Consider the following 16,418-nt stretch of genomic DNA (forward strand, 5'->3'; position numbering starts at 1 on the left):
GTATCAAGCATGGGATTTCAGAAGAAAGAAAGAAGTCCAGTACAAATGGATGTAATGGTGACTGATGAGAGATGAGTTCAGAGGACAGAGTCTGGTCTATGGGGACTTCTAGGGAGTTGAATGAAAGTAATGCGAGTTCTCTGATATATGAGTGATATAATCTGATTTGTGTTGTTGAAAAAATGACTCTGGGTGCTGTGTGGAGAATGGATTAGGTGAGTGGGTAGAAGGACAATGAAAGTGAAATTAGATAAAAATAGCAGACATAATCTTCATGAAATAAAAATGAGATAGATTGCACTGTGCATTCTCATTTCTGGAGCATAATCAGGAAAACATTTCAAAGTAGTTGAAGTTGACTAATTGCGAACTTGCAGATATATGTAAGTTATTTCTCTTTTACTAAAAATTAAAGCCTGAAATTTCATTTAGCATTAGAATTAGCAGTTGTTGGGTCAGAAGTTACCATAAAATCTTGTCATGTAGTTGAATTTCTTGTACAAAACAGTGAAAAAATTTAGAGAGAGTTGGAAAAAATGTTAGTTTTCCGAATGTGAATTGAATTATCATATTAAAAACATCAGTGAGGCCTTGTTATTTGAGCAGAGGAATGCTTTGAGCAAATGTGATTTCTGTTTGTCAGGTCTGAGAATTGGAGAAGCTTATTACATTTTTTCTGCTTCTCATGGTAAATGACAAGTCTTACAAAGAAAACACCTGTGTTATCCAATTAATGAAAAATACCTAGAAAAGAGCAAGTATGTGTATTTATGTCTAGTAGTGCTTATAATATATCAGGCCTTGTGTTAGGAATATAAGCATGACTTCATGAAATTCTTAGAACAGTTATGTGAGAAAATATTGTTTCCCCATATTAGGAATGGAAACCTGAAACTTAGTGAGTCAGATTAATTTGTCAAAGTTGACATAGTTTGTGAGTGATGGACATAGATTTATCCTAGGGAGAACAATTAAAAACAAAAATTACTATTAAAAAAACTTTATTTTTTTGACATACCCTTCCCCCCCAAAAAAAATCTTTAAAGTAAACTAATTGTTAGTAATTATAAACAATTTAATATCTGTCTTGGAATTCATGTCTATCAAAACTGTATAACTCCATGGGACACCTGAGTAGCTCAGGTGGTTAAACATCTGTGTATGGTTCAGGTCATGATCCCAGGGTCCTAGGATCTAGTCCCACACTGGGATCCTTGCTCAGCAGGGAAGCCTGCTTCTCCCTCTGCTGCTCCCCCTGCTTGTGTGTACTCTCTCTAACAAATAAATAAAATCTTTAAAAAAACAAAAACAAAACAACAACAAAAAAATGTATAACTCCAGTAGCTTGTTTTATTAGTTTGAAAGAACATAAAGGTCAGTTTGGTGTAAAATCTGATGACTAAAAAAGAAAAGACAAAAGAACAATTAGAAGGAATAAAGATAGAAATAATTTATTCCAAGTATTTCTGCAAATATGCTATATCCACACTGCCCGATGTGATAGCCATCAGCTGTATGTGGCTATTCGACACTTACTCTGTGGCTAGTCCAAGTCGACATGTGCTGAAAGCATTAAAAAAAACTGGATTTCAAATATTTGATATCAAAAAAAGTAAATACTATATTACTACTTTATACTGATTACATATTGAAATGATAATATTTTTATATATTGGGCTAGTTAAAATATATTATTAAATGAATTTTTAATTTTTAATTCACCTGTTTGTTTTACTTAATGTGGCCACTAGAAAATATAAGATGACCTACATTGCTCACATTTGTGGCTGGCATTAGATTTCTGTAGCCTGGCGCTGGTCTAGAGGATTTCTTTTTTCCCTCCAGAGCCTGGGAATCTGGTAATATCAAAAGAAAAAATGCTTTTCTGTTATCTCTTCAAAGAGGAGATATTTAATAGGAGAGCTTAAGAAGGAAAAGTGCTTAAGGCGTTCCTAGGGATTGATTTTTATTTCCTTCATTTCCCGTGACACTAAATAAGTTGTATTTTAGTAATAACATGAGACAAAAATGAGTTTTATAAAGATGTATCTGTATGGTTTTTAAAGGTGAATGAATAGCTTCCATTTTCACTTCAAGATCAAAGTTCACTCATGAAAGAGAAAACATAATTTCTAAGGTTGGAAGAGTTCTTGAGCTTAAGATCTTGTAAAACTTATTTTGCTGAGAAGAATAGAATTGAGACCTTGAAATACTAAGAAAAAAAACAAGGGGTTGCCTTTCTCAGAACATTGCCAAATTAGAAACCTGATCTTGTTTGTCTTAGGAATTGTATGAAAACTTGGATCAAATAGGGTTCGTTCTGCATGCTGTCTACATGACCTAACGTATTATTTATTATTCACTGATCAAATCTATACATTGGTGTTATCACCTTACTTAGTGAACCCAGACTTAAACTAAAATTTTACCTTTTTTTTTTTTTAATGTCTCTGCTTCAGGAACTTAATGTTTAATTTCCAGCAGTGAGGATTACTGAGTTTCAGTCACATTAGAATCTAATAGTACTTACTTAACACGCCTCATTTCTTCCCCAGATTGGTTCAGTGTAGGTTTGCCTTGAAGAACAACATGTGGAGTCTTTGGAAGTGACAAATATGCTGTTGAGGGATATTAATCAGATGAAATTTAAAAGACATTTGTGTCTGGCCTTAAAGTCTTTGGTCTGGAACAAATGGCAGTCAAAATCACTCAGTCTGAAGTGTTGGAAAATGATCAGGAGTTTGTGTGAGTGATCAGGCATCTGTTGTATGTGAATCTCTTGTGCATCTGTTATTGAGAAGATGAGCATACTTTTAATTTCTGTCAAACTCACACTTGGATACAGTTTACATTTCAGAGTGGGTTTTTAATCAGTGAGAATGAAACACCTTGGCAGCATTTAGACAATTCTGAAACCTTTAGGAATCATGTTTAATTTTTATTACTCAATTCTCTTCACTATACAGACAGCGGTTTTGGATCTTTATCTTATCCTTGGCACAATAAATAAAAAGAAATAAAATACCAATTACAGAACTAGCCATTCTAACTTCTTCAGATTTTTAGGTCATCAGAAACTTTGATTAAATACTAAACATAAAATGAGTGATAGCCTCCTCTAAAAACTTTGCAGAAATGGGTAGTTTCAAGATATTTTACCAGTAAAAAGAAGATAGTTGGGGAGTTTAGTACAGATTCACATATGCATCTGATATGTTTTCAAAATTACTCTGACCAGGGCGCGTGGGTGGCTCAGTCAGTTAAGTGTTTGCCTTCGGCTCAGGTCATGATCCCAGGGCCCTGGGATCAAGCCCCACATCAGGCTCCCTGCTCAGCAGGGAGCCTGCTTCTCCCTCTGCCGCTCCCCCTGCTTATACACACATTCTCTCTCTCTCCCTCTCTCTCACAAAAATAAATAAATAAAATCTTTAAAAAAATTACTCAGACCAAAACTTTGTTATTATAACATACTCTGGCTCTTATAAAGTATAAGGTAGGATATTTTTTTCATTATAAATATGTGCAATATTTAGAAGGAAAGATAAAGAATATCTGCATGACTTAAGGGTTAGCAAGGACCTTTTTTTTAATTGGACAAAAGTGCTAAAATTTTAGACTATACTAAATTTAGAAACTTCACTAATAAACACCACTAAGAGAGGAAAAGAAGGTCAACTATTCAGTGAGAGAATCTACCAAACAAAGCATTTACATCTAGAATACATTTAAAAATCTAAAAAGTCAATATGAAAAAACAGATAACTTGACAGAAAACTGGGTAAGTGTCTTGAATGGACACATCTCAAAAGAAGATATCCAAATGGCCAGTAAATGTGTAAAAAGTTCTTAAACTCCACTAGTTATCAGGGAAATGCAAATTAAAATGGTAAGAAATACCATAACACATCACTAGAAGAGCAAAAATTTTAAAGGCAGGACAAATACCAAGCGATCTGATGAATTAGAGAAGCTCAAAAGCTCATACACTTCCGTTTGGACTATAAAATTATTCAACCATTTTGGAAATTCTCCTGCAGTGTCTACCGAATCCGGACATCTAATCTATCTCTTTGATTCCAAGATATGTACCCAGTAAAATGTATATAGGTGTTCACCAAAGAAAAAAGTGATCATAGAAGCAGCATTTGTAATAAACAAATAACTGGAAATGACCTAAATGTGTTTCTAAGTAGAATGAATAAATAATAGTATATACATATACTGGAATATTATCCAAATAAAGGAATGAATTATAATGACATAAATAACATGAATAAATCTCATAAACATTAGATGGAGTGCAAAATGTCAGTCACAAAAGGAGACATAAAATATTATTTTACTTGCATAAATTTCGTGGAATAAATTTGATACACTTATGGGAAAAATAGATATTGATACATAAAAATCAATTTTAGATGGATTGTGAATTGAATTATAAAACATTCCTAGAAGGAAGCATAGTAGATTATTTTAATTACCTGGAGATAGACAAATATTTCTTACACTTGATCTTAGCCAAAAGGCAGAGAAGCGATGACAAATATTTCTTAAACAGGACTCCAAAAGTCACTAACCATGAAAAAAATTGTAATTGGACTATCTTAAGTATTAATAACTTTGTTAATTAAGTGAAATTACTAAGAAAGTGAAAAATCTCGACACATAGGGGAAATATTTGCAAAACTTTTATGCAAGGAAAAGCACATATTTGGAGTATATATGTATATATTTGTATGTATATGTATGTGTGTATACACATCACACATTTATGTATTTATATACACATAAAATTCATACAATCAATATGAAGAGGGGAAATAATGCAGTAGGTTATCTGGACAGACTTGACAAATACATCACAAAAGTAAATACCCAAATTGCCAATAAACATATGAAATTGTGCTCAACAGCATTAGTCCTCAGGAAATTCACATAAAAGCATGATGAGATACCACAATGTCACCAGAATTCGTAAACTGAAGATAGACAACTGCAAGTCTTGCTGAGAATGTGGAGCAATGGGAACTGTCTCACACTTACGGAGTATAAACTAGTAAAATTAGTACAAGTGCTCTGGCAAAATCTTATTAAATACAATGTATATATAACAGAGAGGCATTTGAAGCCTCTGACCCTGCAGCTCTACTCCTAGATACGTTCCCAATAGGAATAATAAAGATGGAAACAGCCCTAATGTTCATCAAGAATAGCAGTTCTGATAAATACATATAGTGAAATACTATACAGTAATGAAAATTAATGAAATTATATCTATATACTGCGGCATGATGAAAATCATAAAAGAGTACATTCTGTATGATGTCATTTACATACATTTTTAAATCAGACAAAAGTTATGTGTTAGAAGTCAGGTTAGTGATTATTTTGGGAGGGAGCAGTTGAAATTAGGAGGAAATGAAGAGTCTGGACTGCTGGTAAGGGTCTGTTTCTTCATCTAGAAAGCGATTTCAGGGGTATGTTCTCTTTGTGAAATTCCATTAAGTTGTATACTTATTTGTGCATGCTTTATGATGTATGTCATGCTTCAATAAAAATATAGTTGAAATATATGAAATATTCAATAATTTAAGGGAACTTGTTTCTATAGTAACCAGTTTATAAAATATGAATTGATGTTTCCAAATACAAAATTAAGGAAGTGATGTTGATAAGGGGGAGGCTATACACCTGTGGGGGCAGGAGGCATATGGGAGATATCTGTACCTTCTGCTCAATTTGTGAACATAAAACTACTCTAAAAAAGTCTTACAAAATAAAATGATAAATGTTTAAACTGAAGTACACTTAGAAATCATAGCTAAGATTAGTGTCCTCAGAAACACCTGAACTCATTTACCCAAACAAATTTCTGCAATTATTGTTTATTGATGTTTTCTTCTGTCTTTCTATCAAGAATCATGTTATTTAATAAGGGCTTTATCTATCTCAGGCAGAGATTATGAAGTAAGGTCCACTCCTAACTACACGCTGTAGTTATCTATTGCTGCAAACATACATCTTCAAAACAGCAATTTGGTGCTGATTGTTTACTAGGAACTCAGTCATATCTGACAGCCAGGAGCACAGTTCCTCTCCACATTTGGATCTTCAGGTAGCCTGAGCTTCCTGTAATGGCTGAGTTCTAAGGATGAGTATGCTGAGAGAGAAACAGGCAGAAATCCTACCAGCCTCTATTGTTTGAATGTCATGGAGTGTCACTTCTGCATTACTCTATTACTCAAGGCAGCCATAAAGACCAATGTAGATTCATGTGGAGGGGACATGGATGCCATCTCCCGGGGGAGGGGCAGTGTGACAAGGTTTTGTGAGATGGTATTTGTTGTAGCTCTTTTTGGAAAATACAGTTTAGCCCAAGGTAGTTTATAAGGCTCTCTTGATCTGGCTCCTATTTCAGCTCCTCACCTACACCATGGCCATAATGTCCTTATTTCTGTTTCTATAACTTGTCAAAATCAGTTTAATCCCAAGAACATTACACTTGGTATTCTAATACTTTTTTTTTTTTTTGGAAGTGTGGAGACCCTTTGGGAGTTGGAATGCTTTATCCCAGATCTTTGGCCACTTTGTTCTTATTCAAATCCTAAAATATCCTCAATTATTACCAACTTGAAGTGGTGTGCTGTGATAGCCTTAACTAAAAGAGACTCTGCGCGTTCTTTATTATATTATTTTTTTCATGGATCTTTTAAATTGTAATGAAAAATATTTCCTTTGGTGGTATCCATCGTCCTAGAAGAAAAACTACAAAAACTGTATTATTTAAGATATTTAAATATCAATTTTGATCCAGATGTATGTGAGCACAAGGTGAGGTATGTTCAACTAAAACAAAGTGGTACATACCTATATGGTGAATCGGACAGTCTCAAAACCAAATTAGACTTCCTGAATGTTTTATAAATCAAGTTTTGTTAGAACACACCCATACCCATTTATTTACATATTGTCTCTGGCTTCATTGGCATACAACTGCAGAGCTAAGTAGTTGCAACAGAAACTGCATGGCCCACAAGTCTAAACTATTTGCTCTCTGACCCTTAATAAAAAGTTGTCAATCACTGTGCTAAATGAGTGATTACATGGATTTATAATAAGTGTGTCTGAGGAATTGTCTCTTTAGTAGAGAAAATTACCCAAGCATGTTGTCACACCCAGTATCTGCTGAATATGAATCCATATGAGGCTTATTGTGGACACTTGATAATCATGGAATGAAGAAGCTCATAGAACCATCTGAGATCAAAGTTATCATGGCATCACGTGTGATGGACTAAGCCACTTATTTAATACTAGATATCATGTATGGCAATCATTAATTAGAATTTTCAGTTATGGTAACTCTATGTAGTCACTTTCTCCATCTTACTGTGCTCTAGAACCTAGACCAAAGCACTATCAATTCTTTCCCCCTTTGTTAGGACAATGTACAATCTATTGCTCTTCCAACTGCTACTCTTTTAATCCAATCTTCACATAGCACCCAGAACAATTTTTTTGGTACACAAATTGGATCACATTAAGCCTTTGCCTAAAGCTTGCCAAAGACTTCTTAAAAATTTTTGTATAAATCTAACATTTACTTGTATACATGACAAGTACTGAAGGCCAATCGATTATGCTGAGACTACTAGAGACCAGTTCAGATGTTGGATTTGTTCAGGTAGATATAGTAAGAACCTGCATTAGGTTTGTAGCAGTGATAATAAAGAGGAGGGAGTGAAATAAAGATTAATTTATTTTGGAGATGGGATTGACAAGATTTGATGAATAAGAATGAGGTATTGAAACATAGTAAACAACCTTGACCAAGGATCAGCACATATTTCTGTATAGGACTGGATGGTAAATATTTTAGGCTTTATGGGTTATACCCTCTCTGTTGTAAGTACTCAACTCTGCTATTGTACATGAAAGAAATAATAGACAATAAGTATAGGTATGGGTGTGTCTGTATTCCAATAAAGCTTTATTTAACAAAAAAAGGCAGCAAGCTGGATTTAACTGGCTAGAGTAGTTTGTTGACTTCTAATCTAAACAAAATTTAAGTCTTGATCTCTGCCAACTTACTGGACAATAATGATCGGTTTATAACTATCAGTGGTTTGCTTTTTGTGGATATTTGGGTAGAATCATTGCAATTCAAAATTTCGAGTTTCAGAGGACAGAATTATGGGTATCATCTTATTCTCGGTCCTTGATATGAAGAAAATGATACAGGGTAGGTAGATAATGTGATACCTAGAATTCAAGAAAGGTATTGGAAAATTCATTGTCTAGCAATCATTGTTATGTAAATAAGCTTTTGTTTATCTTATCTACAAATAGTTAATACTTTAAAAGAAGTAGATGACTAATACTAATGTATGTCTAAGAAATATGCAAAGAGGTACCCCATGAGGCACAACACGTTTACAAAATTATTCTTCTCTTACTGGTAGTGGACTCCAAGGGTATTATCTTAACACAGATCATCTACCAATGTACCGAGAACAATTGATACAACTATGAATGTCAGATAGTTCCAGGGACCCCAAACACATGGTTTCTACATAGTCAATTAATCTTCAAATAACCATTATGTAGCACAAATTATTAACAAGAAAAGTCTCATGTGGGAAAAAGATTTTGCAATATCACTAAATTCAAATAAATTTAAAATCTCTTTCCCTTTCAAAGTAATAAAGAGCTATTGTTCAAGGAAGAGATTTCCTTTCTGGTTCTTCTGGAATTGGAATTTCTATTAGAGCCTCATACAATCTGTTTTTTATTTCCACTAAGTTTAAGAGAAAAAAAAAGATGGCCATTATAAGTATTTGCCACCTAAGTTTGTCTCTCCCAATAAAGTAACAGATAATATATTAAGCAAACTAAATTCATGCCAAAGGCAAAAAGCAATGGGCTATCCATCTTCTTTAGTACCTCAAAAATTAACAGAGATTCGTACCTGCAGATTACATTGAGGTACATTCTTCAGACCTTGTTTGTCTGGTTTACTTTTAACTAGAATAAAATGACAGGTTTTAGCAAGAGTACTGGAGTCTGTGCTCATTAGGTCAGTTGAGTAGAACCTAGTGCTATGGTTCAATCATCATGGCTTTACTTGGCTGTGCAGTCATTTTCCATACCTCTGTCTTTAGCAATTTATTGCACAAACAAGTGAACCTCATTCTCAGTCTGAGATGCCAAAACAAGCGTCAGCATTGCCTATTAGTAAATATCAACTTTGTACCTGTTTCTTTGACTAGTTTGGTAACAAGATCGTTGTATATAGGTCTCTGTTGCTGTACTTCCATAATGATTTTGTAAAAACTTATTTATCCATGATCTATTAAATGCCTAACACAGGATTTGGTACCTAATAAATGCTCAATAAAGAATTATGTATTAAATGAATGACATGAATAAAATGATTATCCTTCATTTATCTACTTCATGAATAATCAGTATATACTTCAGTTTATAGATGTAGACACCGAAATAATGATTCTTCTTTAAAATAGGAGCTGAATTAGAGTCCTCATCTATGGTTTAAAATCCTAGATTCTAGTCTAAACCCTTTTTATTGATCATAATTTTCCCAACATATATATTTTTTCTTCTGGATCTGTTTCTACAGTTTTAAAAAGGGGGCTAAATCTATTGTCAAAAAATTCTGGAGTAAAATTTTTCAAATATTTGCAGTCAAATGCCCTGAGAGGACTTTTGAAGGTCCAACTTTTGGAAACTAAGTTTTGATTTTGATTAGATATTTTTGGAGTAGAGGAGAATTTCTTGCAATTTATGTATTCTCACTTTCCAGGGGCGTGGCATAGGAAGACTCTTTCTATAAATGGGATTATCAATATACTAGCATACAGTGTCTTGGGTAATAATGAGTTCACTACCCTTGGAGTACTCAAACAGAAGATGGATGAACAACTGAGAGAGATTCTGTAATGGAGTTTTTGATACTGTTCAATGAATTGACTGTTAAAAACCCTTCCAACTCTGATCCTGTATTTCAATAACTTCTACACAATCCAAAATCAATTTTAGAACTTTCTTGGTGCCAAAAAATCTGGATGTAAAAATGGAAATAATAAACTTATCTCTTATTTATATTATATGAATATATTTTTGAGTATGTGGATGTTTAGCACTGTACACAGTTAAAAAGAACCATTTATGGTCATCCAAGTGTTTTTTCTTAAAATGCATCTATTTTTTCTTTGACATATTAGGAAAATTTCAGTTCCAAAATAGTTTTAATATATTGAATTCACATTTGATACTATTTGTTTTTTAAAAGATTTATTTATTTATTTATTTGAAAGAGAGAGAGAATGAAAGCATGAGTAGAGGGAGGGGCAGAGAGAGAGGGTGAGAGAAAATCCCCAAGCAGACTCCCTGCAGAGTGCAGAGCTGATATGAGGCTCAATCTCAGGACTCAATCCCAGGGCACTGAGTTTATGACCTGAGTGGAAATCAAGAGTCAGACATTCAACCAACTGAGCACCCAGGTGCCCCCTAATGGGGCTTTTAAAAAATAAATTGCCCACCTTTATTATAGTTATCTTTTTTAAACCTAATTAAAAGTTTAATAATAAATTTATACTTTTTCAGCTTGAATACAAAATATTACTGCAACTTCTTCAGTGTAGCTAGACCTGTACCCTTACTATATTTAGAAAAGTATTTCAACAAATTTAAGGGAAAAAATGATTCATCCAGTTCACCATGCTTGTTCACATTTCAAGATGTGTAAGCATGTGAGTCATAATTATTTTTTGATGAAATCTCCAGAAACAAATGGCCCTTATAGTCATTAAGAAGAGAAAAATAGTTGAACACTATGAGAAAAAACAGAATAAATAGCATTATGTAGAGCAAAGTTATTGTATGGTTATATTGAAAATTTATTTATTTACTCTAGTCCTCTAGTAGATTTAAATCAATCCTCTATTGTTTCTGTGTGATAATTTCTAAGTAGGAAACAGCCAATTTAAATAAAATACAAGCCATCAATTAATAAATACCACTAAACCTTTCTCTCCCTACCATCTTAAAATACACATTTCAACTGATTGATAATTCATCAGGATATAATCTTTCAACAATATTCTCATTTCACATTTAGCTTGATAAATATAGTTTTATAGAATCCCAATGATCTCCACTTTTGGCCAGCAAAGGAATAGGATTGTCTGCCTACTGAGTCCATAGATGTTTCTATCTTCATAGGACCTACTCTTGGCAGTAGAATCCCAGTGTCCTCATTAGTAATCAGTACCACGGGCTTTCTAAGTGTTGAGGATACAGCAATAAAAAAAACAGAATAAATTCTCCACTCCTTTACATCTGTGTGAGTATAGAGGTGAAATGCAAATCCTATAATAAAGACACCCTATCAAACATACTCTTTTACACACATAGAACAGACTGTGATAAGTACCTTAAATAAAAATAAAGCTTGATGGAAGGAAGCAGTGGGGGAGGAGGGGTTGTGATTTTAGACCAGATAATTAAGGAAAGTCTCTCTATAAACATGACATTTATGGAGCGATCTTGTGGTAGATTGAATTACTGGTCCCAGTTCGTCACCATCTGTATATCCATATCCTTTGTCATAAAACTTTGCATGTAACTACCACTAACATAGGAGTTCACTACCATGTTTCTTGACTTCAGTCTCAGTGATGTAGCTTGCTTTGGTCAGTGAGCTGTTAGCAGATATGGGAAAAATAAAGGCATAAAATGTGCTTGTGCAGTGAGGCATACTGTTTTGTGGCTCTGCTCTTTGCTTGACAGCATTCCTTATGGGTAGCTGTTGTCCCTTCACCTGATGCCACAGAATGAAATAAGTGGAACATACATGACCTCAACCCACAGTAAGAAGCCCAGTCCTGCTGGGCCTACAGCTTGAAGCCGAGATCACAAGACAAGTGCAGTCTAGTTTATTTGACTCCCAGACAGTCCACACACTCATAAGTGAGAATAAAAGCATGCTGTTTAAACCTCTGAGTTTTGAAACAGCTTATTATTCAGCAGTCGTTTTTATCAGATATGGAAGAAATTGGAGAGAAGATGCAGAGGTTTAGTTAATAATCGCCCAGGTAGAAGGAGCAGCAAAGCAAATGTTCTGAGTGTGTGTGTCACATCCAAAGTCGTTAGGAGGATTGTGGCTACAGTAAAGTGAACAATGGATTTTTATTGTTGTTGTTGCTGTTATCATCATTGTCCGTGCTTTCTAGCCAAAGAACTCCAGAAACATATCTGTGGCTGAACAAGCTGGGTTTATTAGTTGCTGCAGCATGAGAGACCACACATCATGGGAAACCATGGAGAATTGTACTAAGAAGGTGTTAAAAAGAGCCTATATAGGATTTGGGTTTTGGTTAGGTATTTGGAGGAAGGTCTAAAGAAGTCACTGTTCTCTCTAGATTGGATGCTGCCAGAAAGGGAGAGGAATTCTATGGTTACATATCTCAATAACTCTTATCTACTGGGAGGGAAGATGAGAATGAGAACAAAGTTGTAGTTAGTAAAGAAGTATCAATCCCTCATTTATTTATGGGTAGCATATTGACATTGTTTTTGTTTGTGATTAGACAAAACTGTTAAGTAGTAGTATTTGATCTTATTTGATTATAGTCTCAGAATAATCTTGTCTGGGGATGGTATTTTGTGGGATGGTTTGCATTTAATAGAATGACACAGCATAGCTGTGAGTGTCAGGCCAACTTCTGAATATCACGAGCTGCTTTTTTTCTTAGCTCTTTTATCATTATCAAGGTTAGCCCCAGGATTCTGATGACACCAGTCACATAGGCAAGTGTTGCATAAAAATGCTCAAACCAGTATCCACTGTCTGCTAGCACTATGATTAAATACAAAGGGATCTAGCAGCTATACACACACTCACACACACACACACTCATAATCTATAAAATGGCCTTATCAGTTTTATAGTTTCTTAAAATATCTATATATCAAGGAAAGTGATTAGATGGCTACAAAAGAAGTCATACTTGTGTTCTTAAACTCTCATTAAATCAAGGTGTACATGGTCTATTGTGTTCTAAGTGCTAAGTGCTAAGTATTCAGTGAGTAAAATAAGGCCCCTTTCTAATCTGTATACATTAAAATAAATTCTCATCCTGTCACTGTGAGGCAAGTTTCAGTGTTGTTTTACAGTCAATTTACAAAGAGCGTACTAAATAAAAATTATATGTCATCAGCATTTTAAAATTTATATTATTAACAGCATATCAAATACGGATTGTATTCCTCAACAGCATAAACCAAAATTAGCCAGACAAATAGTAGTAAAAATTCATCAATTTTTCAGTGTCACAGTAGTTAGTAGCTATGGGAAAAACATATAATCCTCCAAATTTTTAATTTAAAAAAATTGGATTTAAAAAAGATCCTTCTAATTTTTAAATTAAACTAAATGCTAGAATCAAGCCCATAGGTAAAAATACATGGACTATTGTGTTAATGTGGTAATTAAAATATGACTGCCTCCTTTTGAGAGAAGAGCACTCAGCAGCCATCCAAGAAGATTTTCTTTGTTCCACTTAATTCTTAAAAATATCCTATCAATCAGGGGCACCTGACTCTTGATTTTGGCTCAGGTCATGATTTCAGGGTCATGAGATCCAGCCCCAACCTCCATGTGCAGTGCAGCGTGGAGTCTGCATGAAATTCTCTCTCTCTCCCTCTGCCCCTCCCCATGCTCATGGACTTGTGCACTCTTGCTTGCTCTCTCTCAAATAAATAAAATCTTAAAAAAATATATATCCTATCAATCAATTAAGTGTTCTTAAGCAAAATTTATTCAAATTTTATTTTGTCCCAATTTTAATTAGGTATAGCAAGATAAATAAAAGCCAGGATTTATTAAATGATTTATAATAACAAGAAAATAAGTGGGTTGGGTAAGGGCGGTCTTGGATAGCTAATGCGCTGGATGTGGCTTCAGATTCTAATCACAATGCTCTGTATTGAAACCATCAGCTCTAGTTGTTAGCTTTATCCAGGAAAGAATAAATTTAAATAAAAAGTCCTCCTCTCCACAGAAAGCCAATATACATTTTACTCCAAATCATATTTATTTTTGCTAATAAGTCAGAGTCTTAGTTTAATGGGTATACTAGGAATAATAATTAGGACTCTTGGATTTTGAACAAACAATAATTTGTTTTTGAAAACTATGTCTTCAGAAAATGGAGATAATTTCTATATATTCTCTACTTTCCATGTTGACTATGATACAGATGTTATTACCAAACTTAGGAACAGGAAAAGGAAAAGATGTTCTCCTGCTGTGATATAAGTCTATGATGATATGCTAGAACCCTGATGATCAGAAGCTTCTTTTAGTATTTTTTATGCCTAGACGTCAATGGGTCCATGATATTTGGCCCAAAAATCTCTCTTCCTTCCTTCAAGTCATGCTCAAAAATTTCAAATTGACTTTTTTTAAGAAGTGAAATTGAAATACAGTTGATGCACAATGCTACATTAGTTTCTGGTGTATACCATAGTGATTTGACAACTCTATACATTAGGCTATGCTCACCACAAGTGTAGCTCCCATCTGTCACTGTACAGCTCTATTAAAATATCATTGATCATATTCTCTATGCTGTGCCTTTTATCCGTATGACATATTCGTTTCATAGTTGGAAGCCTGTACCTCCCACTCCCCTTCCTTCACTTTGCCCATCCCCCACTACTCTCCTCTCTGGAAACCATCAGTTCTCTGTATTTGTGTGTTTGTTTCAGCTTTTTGTTTGTTTCAAATTGGTTTTTGATAGTTTCGCTCACTGAATTGAAATGTCTCCTGCCCTAGGCCTGGTTCCTTGTGGCTGCTGTCAGCCAAGGAGGAATGTCAGAGGCTCTAACCACTCCAGATGCCTTTGCTCACTTATGCTCCTGCCTGGCTTCCCTCACATTTCAGTTTTTGATGTCTGATTCCATCCAATACCTTGCCTTCAAGAATTAAATAATTTAAGAGAGCTACATAGTTCCTTCATATCCCCCACTATCCTCCCTCTCCTCGGGGTCCTGAAGTTCCACATTCTGTATAAAATAAATCTTTCTTTTGGAATTTGAGACATTTTTCTCTGAATAAGATTTATATGACTATAGATAATACCATCTGAGTCATAATAACCTTCCTAGGTTAAAGACAGATGCTTGGGTCGCATAATTCCTTTTTAATGTTCCTGTGCTTCTTGTTCTCCTTCCTTTAAATGCAGGTAATCATGATTTCACCCATCCTCTATTGGGCTGTGGCATTTAGTGAAATAATAATGAGTAGGAAATATATTACTATTCAGCTAAGGGAATCATTTATTTTAACGCCATGCCTGTGAAATAGTTAACTTGTTCCACAATGCTGCTTTCAGTCCCCAAAAGTTCAGTAAGAGAGTACAGGGTGGGTCACTCCTCACATTGTAAAGTAGAAAATCTGGGCCCTCAGTGTTCATAATCCAGCTGCTATGACTGTCACCTCTAAGAGCCCCACAAATCAAAACAGGGTCAGGAAGGAGCAGTGAGATCCGTCAATAAAACAAAAATATGTTATATATTTATCTTGTCATCGTCTTTCAAACTGTACTGTAATATGACCCTAAAAAATGTGGAGAAGTCACTAATTTGTTACATGGCCAAGCATTATGTATTATCATTTTTGATAATGTACTTTATTATATTTTATATTTAATGAAAAAGGGGGAATTCTCCCAAAGAGATATTTCAAAATAAGCTACTAATTTATAGCAGATGCGGGAGCAAATGAATCTATGTTCTTTTATCTTTAATTATTCTCCTACCTTCAATTTAGTTCACGTTGAATATTTGACATCCTTGAAAATAGTGGTTTCTAATCTTCCCTGGCCCTGGTGTATAAATACTATGTTGCCTTTTTTCCTTACCTATTAACGTGAAGCACAGTTATTTAAGAGCATGGTTTTTGGTGCACTAGACATGGAATACAGGGCTCCCCTACCACACATTGTGTGACCTTGCTCATGCATTTGATCCCTTTAAGTCTTAGTTTTCTCATAAGGAAATGGCTTACAAAATCCTGTGCTTCACATATAGATCATATAGTTCTTTTCTCCTAGACTTACGGTGAAAAGTTAAATGAAGTAACCCATGTTTCTATCACAATATTCAGCATGCAGTGAATATACAATAATTGTTAGCATTTATTATGATTTTCAGTTAATTCAACAGGTCAGTATGATGCCATCTTGTAATCAAATTATGCCTTCTCTCTTTTTCTAACATCTAATTCTTTTTGTTATTGTTGTCATGACAAAAGTAAATGTTTTAACACTTAAAAAAATGTGATAGTCTTCTATCTCCATGATCAAGTTAGTGTTTCTAGCAGCAGTTTCACT

This window comes from Mirounga angustirostris, unplaced genomic scaffold, assembly GCF_029215605.1.
Source record: "Mirounga angustirostris isolate CCGP_5_RB_7025 unplaced genomic scaffold, mMirAng1.0.hap1 SCAF_7, whole genome shotgun sequence".
NCBI lineage: Eukaryota > Metazoa > Chordata > Mammalia > Carnivora > Phocidae > Mirounga > Mirounga angustirostris.